The following is an 11,041-nucleotide window of genomic DNA, read 5'->3' as shown; positions in this document are numbered from 1 at the left end:
AGTACAGTTTCCTAAGTTTTAATAAGGCCTTATTTATTTATAATGAACATTTTAATAAGGCCCTGTTCGAGGATTAACATTATCAAGATGGCAATAATTCCTAAAGCACTATATAGATTTAATGTGCTCCCTATCAGGATATCCATCACATTCTTCAAAGAAATAGACAAAACACTCCTGAAATTCATATGGAATAATGAACTCCCACAAATATCTAAAGCAATCCTTGGGAAAAAGAAGATGGATGTCATTACCTTCCCCAACCTCAAACTGTATTACAAAGCAGTAATGATTAAAACAGCATGGTAGTGGACTAGAAACAGACCACAGGCCAAAGGAACAGAGTTGAATATTCTGTCACAGACTCTCAAATATATGATCACTTTGATAAAGGAGCAAGAAATGTGAAGTGGAACAAGAAAAGCCTCTTCAACAAGAAGGTGCCAGGAAAACTGGACAGCTACCTGCAAAAAAAATGAACTCTGAGCTCTGTCGAATGCCAGGCACAAAATCAAAGTGGATTAAAGATCTCAATATCAGACCTGAATCCATAAGGTACTTGGAGGAAAATGTAGGCAGAATCCTCTATGATATCGGAGCTAAAAGCATCTTTAAGGATGTACATTTCTGAAGAGTAGTGGACAGAAGATTTTGGAATAGCATGATGGGGGATAAAGCCCTTCCATGACTCAGGGCTATTAAAGATAATCCACTTTACCCTGAGCATTAAAAAATTATGGAAGATGACTGTGGCCTTAAGCCTGGCCAGAGTTTGGGTAGGAAACATCTCTGCTGACAAATATCATAAAACTCAAAACATTCACTAAAATAATTCTTTTTGGATTCAATCTTGTGTAAAATTTCCTTATGTTTTTGTTTGTAGAACTAATACCTTTGATAAAAATTAAAATTATTACTTGTAATGATTGTGCCTTATTTCCTTGTTTGAATACATTCCTATATTTATATGATGTAAGACACTGTATTGCATTGCTGAAAGCACAATCTCATGTTTGACTGAATAGGGAATCACAGCATTCCCCCATGGAAGGTCTTTTGATTGATGTTGCCACAAAGTTCCTAAAAATTCGGGCCAGTTTGTTGGACTTTTGATTATTGCCATAATTGGTCTTATTGCTATAGTAACTACAGCAGCAGTTGCTGGAGTTGTCTTGCAAACCTCTGTTCAGACTCATGACTTCGTTGAGCGATAGCACAATAACTCACACAACCTATGTACACTCAAAGCTACTGTCAACAATGATGTGGAACAATGATTTGACACCTTGCAGCAGGCATTACTTTGGGTTCAGAGGTGGCTTGTTGTTTTTGAACAACAATTTGGACTTTTATGTGATTGGAACAGTTCTTCTATTTGTATTACCCCCAAGCTTTATAATGAATCTTCCCATGATGGGAAAAATAGGATATTATTTGTTAGACCTCAAATGGAAACTTTCTCTCAATTTCCAATTTATCTAGAAAGATCATGTTGGTGTTTTCAGAAAGAAACTGCCTAATATATGCTAGGAAGGCCTGGTCAAGGGATTAGTTGATTCTTTGCAGGGCATGGATCCCTGTTCTCAGTGGCAAAGCATGACTCATGCTGTAGGGAGTGCTGCATTGGTACCTATATTGTATTTGTGTTACCGTTCTGCCTATTCTGCCTATTGTGACAAGGAATAGACTACACAGAGGAAGCCCAATGTCTAACCCATTATAGCTTGCTTAAAAAATATAAAAATACCAGTTTTATATCCACCAATAATATATAATTTTCTTTAATCCCACATTAGCATCCGAACTGATTATTCTTGTTCTTTTGGATGTGTGCCAATCTCTGTTGTGAGATAACTTATTTTTATTTTTATTTGCATCTCCCTGATGATTAGTGATGTAGAGTATTTTTATATGCCTTTGACCATTTGAATTTATTCTTTGAGGAAGTTTCTGTTCATTTCTTCTTCCCATGTTTTGATGGTGTTGGAACTTTTCTTTTTCTCATAAAGTTCTACCAGTGCCTTAAACATCTTGGATATTAACCTCTTATCTGATGTGCATTGGGTCAATAATTTTTCCCATTCTCTGTATCTTAGTATTATATTTACATAGATGTCTCTGTATCTTAGTATTATATTTACATAGATGTACAATAGTTTCTTCAACCAGTTGCCTGTTCTTTGGCACTCAAGTTGTTTCCAGATTCTGGCTATTGCGAATAATGCTGCAATGAACATAGAACTGCAGATGGTATTTATGCCTGGTGTTTTTGCACCCCCTCAGGATTATATTCCAAGAAGTGGTATTGCTGAGTCATATGGAAGCTCAATTTCTAGTTTTTTTAAGGAATGCCCATATGCCCAGATTGTTTTCCAAAAAAGCTAGACCAGTTGTCGTACTGAAAGTAGGTAATGGAAGAAGCATGATAACCTTTCAGCATCTATATTGTTAACCATACTGCTGAGAGAGAAAAAAAAGCTTGTCACAAAGTTAGGCTAGGGGTGGGGAGTGGGGTTGGAGGGAAACTGGGAACATTGGTGGTGGGAAATGGATGTTCGTGGAGGGATAGGTGTTGGAATATTGTAAGACTGAGACCCAATTATGAACAGCTTTGTAACTGTGTATCTAAAATGATGATTCAATAAAAAATAAAAATTTAAAAATTTAAACTAAAGAGAATGGGGAGATATTGAACTTCTCCCTCGCACAACACTTTGACCACTAGAGATCACTGGGCCTATAGGAAGTGCCCTCGGTCCTGACTTCTCTGGGAACTGGGCTATTGCCAGGGAAACATGACATTTTCAAAGAATAATATAGATTAATTGGCCTTGATTGACAGACAGAAGCCAATGGCTTGAGACATGGGAAATAGACATATTTGGGTGTCAGCAATTCTTTAGCCTTGCCTCTGCCTTAGAGCATCAAGGACAGTGCTCCAGCAGCTTCGTCCTAGTTATAACAATACCCTACTTCTCTCCACCACCTGCATGTTAGTGCACATAGGCACATCATCTCCTCAGCTTCTATTTAACCATAACTTTTCCTAATAAATGTTGTAATGTAACTACAAGTGTATGGCCTGTGTGGGTGGCTTTGTTTCAGCAATGCTGTGTGTATGAGTCTTGTCCCTGATTTAAGGAACAGTTCTTCGTTTCCTGGGGTCCAGGCAGTTACCGGATAACTACAATCAAATGTTTATACTTAAAAACTTCCAATAAGAGAGCAATTTCTGCATCCAGAAAAAGTACTTTGCATTATCACTCAACTCATTCATCTTTTTCAGTAAGACAATAGAGCAATAATGCAATTACTTCCTGATCCTAAATTTGGTCTCAGATAACATGGTCATTTTCTCTGCCCCAACAGTCTTTTGGGGTTGGAATGCATGTACCTATTCCTTTATATCATCTGATCTTAGGAACTCCAGCTCCCAACAAGTAGTTGGTCAGGCTACTTGACATTGACAGCACTGGGGAGTTCTCAAAACAGTCAGATGACTTCTTAGGAAAATGTCAGAGTATACTAGTGTGATCAATGGCTCTGAGGATTAGAAACATGAATAAAGCATATCTGCTTCAGTTTCATTTGAACCTTTTCCTTTATATCATTTTAAAGTCTGAGGCATCATGCAAATTTGATTAACAGTCAATAAATAAGCTATTATGACACTAAAGATGAAAAACTAAAGCATCATTCTTATAAAATATTAGGCTTGTCTAAAATGTTTAATTTAATTAAAAACTGATTTATGGAGTTATTAATAGAGTTTTAGACATACAATATTGGAGCACCAATCCCACCACCAATCTCAGCATCTCTCCACCAATTTTCCCAGGTTCCCTTTCATATCACCACCTTTTCAGACTTGCCTCTTGACAGGTACCTTTATAAGTTTTGTTGTTAATGTTTGGGTTTCTTGATTTCAGTGTTGTTGACTTTTTGGTCTGGATATTTGGCTCTATCATTCCTTAACACCGCCATTGTACCTTACTCCCCTGACCTGGGTCCCATCGCTTCTCATATGTCTCTTATCCCTCTCCCCTCCACCTTTTCCTTTTCCTCATACTCTGGGCCAGGGTTGATCAGGAAATTCCTTCTTTAAAACATTGCATTCCCTCATCCAGTGTTTCTAACTACCATAAACGTTTCTTTTGCGTGCAGGAGCTCTTGAATTTTATGTAGTCCCATTTGTTTATTTTTAATTATTTCCTTTGCCATTGGTGTCAGATCATTGAAGATGCCTTTGATGTTCAAATCTTGAAGTGTTCTGCCTGCGTTTTCCTCAATCTAATTTATAATCTGGTCAGATATAAAGGTTTGTCCACTTTTAATTGACTTTTGTGTAAGGTGTAAGCTATGAACCCAACTTTAATTTCTTACATGTTTTCAAGCACCTTTTGTTAAAGATACCTATTTACTCTACCTTCATTTTATCTACTCCTTTATCGAAAATGAATTGTCCATGTACATGGAGATTTGTCACTGGGTACTTGATTCAGACTCATCAATAAGAGGGTCTATCATTATTTCAATATCATCCTGTTTTGATCACTACAGCTTTATAAGACAGTTCCTAATTAGATAATGAAATAACCCCTAATTACTTATTTTTCAGTATAACTTTGGCTATTCATGGTCTTTTTTAGTCCATCCAAACTTTATTACTGACTTTTCTAAATCCTGAAGCATGTTGTCTGAATTTTGATTAGGATTTCATTGAATCTATATAATAGCTTAGGTATACTGTAGCACTGTAGCACTGTCATCCCATTGTTCATCGATTTTCTCGAGCGGGAACCAGTAACGTCTTCATTGTGAGATGAGACTTGTTGTTACTGCTTTTGGCGTATCAGATATGCCACAGGTAGTTTGCCAGGCTCTGCCATGTAGGCGGGTTACTCTCAGTAGCTTGCCGGGCTCTTCGAGAGGTACTGAAAAATTGAACTCAGGTCAGGGGCATGCAAGGAAAACGCCCTATCCACTGTACTATTGCTCCTTAGGTAAGATAGTTAATTTACTAATATTGATTCTTCTTTTAATTCATCATCATGGGATATTTTCCCATTTCCTAAGGTCATCTTCTATCTCTTAAGATATTTGGAGATCATGTTATACATCCCCAAAATCTGTTGTTAAGCTGATTCTTCGATAATTGATGTTTTTGGATACTATTTTAAAGGGAGGCTCTCCTTGATCACTTTCTCCTCCGAATCGCTATTTGTATATAAGAATGGAACTGAATTTTGATCTTGTTCCATTTGCACTGCCTGACTTAGTCTCTCTTGTCCTTTTCCTTCTGCTTTTTAAATTGTTGCTCCACTAGGTCTCCTGGCTACCAGTCACAGTGGAAGAGCAACAGGTTGTCTGCACCGCCACCCCTGTAGGTTTCCTCTTGGTGCCCTGTAGAGTAACTGGGGTCAGGGCGGAGCCACTGGCTTCTCAGCACCTGGAAACCTGCACTGGAGCAGTCCAGACCAAAGCCTTGAAGCAGATCATTGGAGTGATAGAAAAGAAACTTTGCAACCTGGAGAAAGAAAGGTAGGGAAACTATGATTAGCAGGAGTGATTCAACAAAGGAAAAAGTCTCAATCAAGATCAATTGGATGCTGTATCTAAGTAACTTGGAGTTTGCATACAAATTTCAGAGGCGTTCCATGGCATTAAGCCAAGGTATTGTAAAAACTGTAAAGGAAACAGTATGTCAGGAGCAACTTATGAGAGAAGCTGAACAGAAGCGTTTAAAACTACATTATTGTATGACTGAAACGTAATCATGAAAGTTTGTATGTCTGTAACTGTATCTCACGGTGATTCATTATAATATATATATATATGTAAAAGAAAATGATCATAACAATGAATGCTTATAGTAGACAAAAAAAAACTATACTTGAGTTGCAGTATGTTCGGGCAAATTGGGAGATGATGAAGTGTGAATTGACCTGAAACAAGGGTTGAATGCCCTGTCAATATTTTCTGAAGAGGAATTTTCAACGTCGGATAAATTCAACAAATTAGCAGACACTGAATGGGACATGAGTTTGAGGTTTAGTGAGTAGTATGAACATACCTCAATTCACTTGCTGAAAGAGAAAGAAAAGTCTGTATGTGGAACAACCTATAAAGCTCTAAAGGAAATCGTTGAGAGTATGTTACAGTCAAACAACTTTTTTTGGGGGGTCACACCCGGCAATGCACAGGGGTTACTCCTGGCTCATGCACTCAGGAATTATTCCTGGCGGTGCTCGGGGGAACATATGGGATTCTGGGAATCGAATCCGGGTCGGCCACGTGCAAGGCAAATGCCCTACCTGCTGTTCTATCACCCCAGCCCCAGTCAAACTACTTTTACAGCACCTGGAACAATCAAAAAGGATTGTGTGAGGAAGAGGAAGCAGCCTCAGCACCTGTACTTGAAGACCAGGTACCTGAAACTGAAGCTGAACCAGCTGTACCAAAATGAAGTTAAATCTGTAGAATATGGAAATGGACAATTTATGGGCAGAAACACAGTCCAGCAGTGGTGAAAAGGAGCAAGCAGATGAATGTATAGTGGCAACAATTGAGTGGTAAACTCCCTCCAGCAGCACCCTAAGGCTGCATCTTTTTTAGTATCATAACCCCATACTTCTTGACTCGAATGTCTCAGGAAGATTCTCTTGTGAGAAGACAGTGAGTACAAGAATTATGGCACAAATGAAATGGCCCTATAATTTCATACAGGATTCAATGCTGGATTTGGAAACCAGACACTTGATCCTGCAATTGTATCTGCACAGCCTATGAATTCAACACAAAATACGGATATGACCCAGCTGGTTTGCCCTCCAAGTTCATTCTGAATCTAGACTTACTCAATCCAATCAAGTTCCTATACAACCAGAAGCAACACAGGCTCCTTTGATTTCATCCACAGGTGAGGGGTATAAAGCATCTCAAGCCTTGTAAGAAATTTCTTATGCTAGAGCAACAAGCACAGGAGGAATCAATTGACCTGGTTCAAGCAACAATATCTTTAAACACAGACCAGACTAAAGAATCCACATCCCTTCCTGATGTTTCTCAGTCTCAGGTGTTCCAAGCTGGAACAAAAAACCTTTACATAGTTGTTGGATATTTACCCTAAGTGTTTTAGGCTTCATCAGTGAATTGCCCCTTTTCCTCCTCCCAGAGAAGCTTACCACGCTCTTGCTAGCATCTCCAACTTAGAGTTCATCTTTAACCTTTTTCTTTGTATTTTACCTCTCATTGTTACAGTTTCCCAAGTCATTTTTGATTACTTATAAGTAAAAACTTTCTGGTAATTCTGAACTTTGTATTTGTACTGAATTGTATTTGAATTGCTGTATATTTGTACCTGTTTTTCTATTTCCCCTATAGCCTTTTTATATTTTACTATAAGCAATGTTCTTTGGTTAAACACAGAAAGACCATTAATGCTATGCTCCTAATATTTGGGAGTTGATTGACTCTGAAAGATATCTACTCCTGGGCATAATTCACTGTCACTGTCATCCCCGTTGCTCATCAATTTGTTCGAGCAGGCACCAGTAACATCTCTCATTGAGAGACTTATTATTACTGTTTTTGGCATATCCAATATGCACGGGTAGCTTGCCAGGCTCTGGTGTGCGGGCTCCATACTCTTGGTAGCTTGCCGGGCTCTCCGAGAGGGGCGGAGGAATCAAACTCGGGTCAGCTGCGTGAAAGGCGAATGCCCAGCCGCTGTGCAATCGCTCCAGCCTGGGCATAATTACTTGGTAATAATTACTTGACTCAGGCTTCAGTTGCTATAGTTTCTAACACCCCCATAAGGAAGGTCCCACCGTGGGACTGGGATGGACCCAGGAGAGTGGCAAAGCTACCCCGGAATCAAAATGGGACATTCTAGAAAACAATGCATTATCTTGATGTTAATCTTCTCCTTGAGTTAATCTTCCCAAGAAAATTTTCTTCACCAAATGTTTATCTATGCAAATAATCAATCACACCTATACTCAAACTTCATTAAAAATTATTCTCTAAATTTCATTAGAAAACTGGAGTTTTTTTCTAGTTTTGTAATCTAAAATGGATAAGCTATTGAACATTACATATTCAAGCTTGTAGGGTTGTGGGGAGGGGGTGGATCTTCAAAGTTTATTTTGAAATAGAATAAGCTCTTAAATTCTTAAAAAATGTAAGTAACCAGTTTTTGTGTATAGACTTTGTTGCTGACCACTTGGCTGTTTTGGTTTATTGCTTCTAGGAGTTTTTTGTGCATAATTTTTAGGGCCTTCTATACATATCATCATGTCATCTGCGAAGAGTGATAGTTTGAGTTCTTTTTTCCAATTTGCATACCTTCTCTTGCATGATTACTGTGGACAGGTCTTATTTTTATTTTTAGATTTTTGCTTTTTGGGTCACACCCTGTGATGCACAGAGATTACTCCTGGCTCTGCACTCAGGAATTACCCCCTGGCTGTGCTCAGGGAACCGTATGGGATGCTGGGAATCAAATCCGGTTTGGCCGAGTGCAAGGCAAACGCCCTACCTGCTGTGCTATTGCTCCAGTCCCAGGACTTTAAATACTATGTTGAAAAGAAGGAGAGAATGGACAACTTTGCCTGTACCTGATCTCAGAGGTATTTTTTTCAGTTTTTCATCATGGAGTATGTTCCTGGCTGTAAGCTTTTTATAGATGGCTATTATTATCTTGAAGTTTCCTTCCACCGCTATTTTGTTGAGAGTTTTTATCATCATTGGTTGTTGAATTTTGCCAAAGGCTTTCCCTGCATCAATTGATATGATCATATTACTTTTATCTTTCCTTTTATTAATGTAGTATATTATGGTAATTGATTTATATATGTTGAACCATCTTTGCATCCCTGGGTTGAATCCCATTTGGTCAAGGTGCATGATTTTTGTGATGTGTTGTCAGATTCAGTTAGCTAAGTTTTTGTTAGACAGGATTTTCGCATCTATATTCATCAGAAAGATTGGTCTGAAATTTTCTTTTCTGGAAGTGTCTGTGTCTGCTTTGGGTATTAGTGTAATGTTAGCTTCATGGAAGGTGTTATGAAGAATTCCTGTGTATTTGATATTTTGAAAGGACTTAAGGAGCATAGGCAGTAAATCTTTGAAGGTTCAATAGAACTCACCAGTGAACTCATCTGGACTTTTGTTCTTGGGGAGATTCTAAATTCTTTTTTCAATTACCTTATTTGTAATTGGCCTCTTTAGGCTTTCGGCATCGTTAGTCTAAATGATAGTTAGTGGACCCTAGGCTGGAAATATTTTCCAGTGAGTAATTTAAATGTGTCATTTCAGTCTTTTATGGCTTATAAAATGTCATATAGAAGATCTATTATGTTGATTCCCTTATATTTAAGGATTTTGTTCTTTCTTGTTGCTTTAAGTAATCTGTCTTTGTCTTTTTATTTTGACATTTTGATTCTTATGTATCTTGGCATTCATTTGTTTGGGATTATTTTAAGAACACTTTGTTCCCCTTGAATCTGCATAGGAGCCTCTCTCAAAATATCGGAAAAGTTCTCAGTTACTTCTTTTTATATCTCTTCTTCCCCTTTACCTTTTTCCTCACGTTCTGGTAATTCCTATAATTGGAAGATTATTTCTCTTCCTATTATCTATCAAGACTTTCCATTATTTTCCATTCTTTTACTTTTCTTTTATTCTTTACTTTGCTACTGGTGATTGCTAGTATTTTGTCTTCAGTATCACTGGTATTGTCCTCTGCATATCGAATTCTATTACTGTGACTCGCTAGTGTATTTTTCAACTCATTGAATTCCATTTGTATGGACTCTGATATTCTGGATCAGTTCCTATTTAAGTTGGTTGAATTTTTATTCTGGTGATTGCGTTAGTTAAATGTCCATTGTACAAAACATTAATTTGAGTTTCTCATCAATGAAGCTTGAGGGTTTATTTGAATTTCATGATTTACCAGGACTTCTGTCCCTGTGTGACAGAGCTGGTGAAATCTTTCATTTGACCATTGTTCCTAAAGAATTTTGGATGCTACAATGTGAGTTTAAGATGCTAGATATCTGAGTATTGATGTAATTTGTTAATCCTCTGCAAGGAATGCTCTTTATAATCTATTGGTCTAACAATATATATGAACTTAGAATATTACTTCTCTGGACATACAGTTCAGTCTCTAATACATCCATTTATAAAAGTGTAAAGATAGATATATTTGAGATATATATAAAACCCACGATCCCTTGAGGTTTGGAGGATGCAGGGATTCTGTTAGCATATTTGTGATTTTTAGTTCAAGAGGGTTTGGGGAGAGCTTTGTGGGTCTAGTGGACCCATAAAGGAGCTTCATATGGAGTAGAAACCATGGGATAGGATGGGGACCGGTGCCCTTGACATACTTCTCTCTCTCTCTTTCTCTCTCTCACTGTCTCTCTGTATATAATTATTTTATAGATATTTCCATTGTGGTTCTGAAAGTATAAAATATCTAAAAGAAATATCAATTTAATTTCAAATCAAAACATTTCAGTGATTAAGTTGCTCTAGCTACATTTCAAGTACTCAGTAACCTGTACCTTATTAGACTTGGCTAGCAACTACTGCATTGGAAAGCACTGACATAGACATTTTCATCGCTTTGGAAAATGTACTGGACGGAGCTATTCTAGAGAGTTTTTCCCCCTTTTAATTCTTCTTTTTTAAATTTAGTCACCAGTATTTATAAAGTTATTCATAAGAGGGATTCAGGCATACAGTGTTAAAGCACCAATCTTACTGTCAGTGCCAACTTCCCTCTGGCAATGCCCACAGGTTCCCTCTCACCCCCAGCCTGCCTATGTAACATATGCATTTTAATGCTTGGTTGCTCTGGTTTGGGTCTCTTGCTTTCAGTACCGTTGGCTCTGTGATTACCACACCTCTATACCACCATATTCCTGAGGCCCTTCACCCCTGCCTCTGTTATCTCCTGTCTGCCTCTTTTTACCCCCACCCAAACTCTATTTCTTTCCTTCCTTGTCCTTCACATTTCCGTAATCTGGGC

General features: G+C 37.9%; 1 pseudogene; it reads left to right on the top strand.

The window, feature by feature from the left end:
- The first annotated feature begins 2,229 nt into the window (after positions 1–2,229).
- Positions 2,230–9,248, top strand: LOC101553100 (caprin-1-like; annotated as a pseudogene).
- Positions 9,249–11,041: the final 1,793 nt, after the last annotated feature.

Source organism: Sorex araneus, chromosome X (assembly GCF_027595985.1).
Source record: "Sorex araneus isolate mSorAra2 chromosome X, mSorAra2.pri, whole genome shotgun sequence".
In the NCBI taxonomy this organism is placed as follows: Eukaryota; Metazoa; Chordata; class Mammalia; order Eulipotyphla; family Soricidae; genus Sorex; species Sorex araneus.
Note: the sequence above shows the minus strand (reverse complement) of the source record. Positions and strands in the feature narration are given on the sequence as shown.